This window comes from Lontra canadensis, unplaced genomic scaffold (assembly GCF_010015895.1).
Source record: "Lontra canadensis isolate GAN:19392208 unplaced genomic scaffold, GSC_riverotter_1.0 scaffold39, whole genome shotgun sequence".
Taxonomy (NCBI): Eukaryota; Metazoa; Chordata; class Mammalia; order Carnivora; family Mustelidae; genus Lontra; species Lontra canadensis.
This window is the reverse complement of record NW_022631033.1, coordinates 13,529,453-13,531,646: the sequence shown is the minus strand read 5'-3', so window position 1 is coordinate 13,531,646 and position 2,194 is coordinate 13,529,453.

Here is a 2,194-nt window from a genome sequence, read left to right as displayed (position 1 = left end):
AGTGCCTGACGCTTTGGAAGCCAGAGGTCCCAGCCCCTGAGAGAGGAGCTGGAGAGAAAGGGGCTCTGAAAAGCAGGTGAGGGCCGTGGAGGGCATCGGTTCAGGGCCAGGAGCCTGGCGGCCAAGGCCTGGCCCAGAGCTCAGTGAGGGGGGGCGCTGGTGAACCTCTTCAGCCTTGCTTTCCCATCTGGGAGAGGCAAATAGGAATGGCCCCATGCATGGTATGCTACAAAACACAAATTCAAAATCTCCCAGAAAGCCTTTTGCACAGCGCCTGCCCTCTGTAAGCAAGCTCTCAGTGATCGAAGGCCTGGCAAATTCCCTAGGGTCACTTGTCATTCTCTTGGTGAGGCCCTGGGAGCTGCAGAACCTTAGTGGGGTCTCAGGGCACCATCAGTTCCCCCCCTCGGCCCGGGTTGAGGGTCCTCCGAGGTCGAGATCAGGTGAGGGACAGCCTTTCTGACCTTGCCAACGTCAATGCAGACCTCAAGGCCACACACAGCCTGGCTTTGCTGTCCATCTCCCACCGCGGAGACAGGTGAGCCAGCAGCATCTGTCAACCCCCAGCCTAGCCAGTGGGGTCCCCCCTGCATGGACAGTTTGGCGGTGGTGAAGAGGCCAGCCCTGCCCTCCAAAACATGGGGTGATGGGGCTGCAGAGACCTCCTTTTCTGAGCTCCACAGATGGGGTGCTCTCGGGGCCACCGCCGGCCAGGCAGGGAGGGCTGGGCTGCCTCTCAGAGCTGGTTCCAGTAATGTTAATAAAGTCCAGCTGTCTCTTCCCCCAGCACGTCCCATCTGTCTTCATTGAAGCATGCTCGTGGTAATTTCATTGTGGGGTTTTCCATTAAAAAGTTTGATTAATTCCATAAATATTAAAATAAGACAGATAATTAGAATCCAGGTACTCAGTGTTACACAAAGCAGTAAAGTCTGCACCAAATTATTATTATTAATAATAAGCACTCATGTAGCCCTGGTAATAAGTGCACAGAAAGAAAATAAAAAGGGTCCACAATCAGTCTTATTAATATTGTCCTCCAGCCAGGCTGGAGGAGTGGCGGCAGGTCCCTGTGATGGGAGGGTGGGGGGTGGGGTGGGGGTGGGGCGGAGGGAGTAGGGCCAGCCCTGACAGGTGGGGGGTGGGGTCTTGCAGACAGGGCAGCATCTCCGGTGACCCGGGACCCCCACGCCTGGGTCGGCCTGAGCTCTGGCGCTCACTTCCCCAGCATAAGCTGCTTCTCGTCCCTAGAGACCACATCTCCCACTCGCTCCTGCCCCATCTCCTCCCTTGGCGGAGGGGGCCTGCGGCTTCCTGGGCTCCCCTACGCCGCGGGGCCCGTGGCCGTGACCGCAAAGCGCCGCTCCCCTGGGTGCTTGCTCGAGAGCCCGAGCTAGATAATAGGTGTCTCCGAGGCTCTCTATAAATCATGTAGACAAGTTTAAACTATGAATCATTAAGGTAGACGCGAGGGTACACCGAGTCGATACCGAGCACAGGAAGGGGGAAACTCTCGGTCCGCCCGAGCCAAGTGCCCATTTCGTGGTGCTCAGTCACGGTCGTAATTGTCTCACTAATCACTTGATGGTGGGGTTCCCAAGCGGCCACCTCGGAAGATGGGGTGTGGGCTGGGGTGGTGGAAAGTCCTGTTCTTATCTCCAGTCGGAGGAGCGAGCCAACTATCCAGAACAGCTTTTCCTTTCCCTTTCCAGACACTTGGTAGAAACAAACAAAAAGGCTCTCTTAGCAGCTGAGCAAACAGCCGGACCTTTTAATGTCCGGGCGTCAGCATCTGTGCCTCAGGTGGACCCGTTCCCTCCTGGGCGCTGATGCACCCATGGAATGTGGGGAGGGGCCCCATGAGGGGATGTGGAGAGGCGAGGTCCCCTCTGTGCACACAGCTGCTGTGTGGTTCATTCGGCAGAGGCAGAGGCCCCGGACGATCTGTCCCCTCTGGGAAGGTACCAGAAGAGATCAGGAGACCGCTTCTCCGTTTCTGACCAGCACAGACTGACGTGGATGTGGTTGGAGCCCTTGGGTCTGCGCTGGGGGGTGCTGGTGGGCAGCGAGAAGTGTCCTGGGTGTATGAGGAAGGCAGGGGGTCTGGGTGGTGGGTGACAGGCCTTCAGGAGGGAAGGGGGTTGAAGGCAGTGCCCGGGAGATGATTGCACAAGAGTGTGCACGTATGCACACC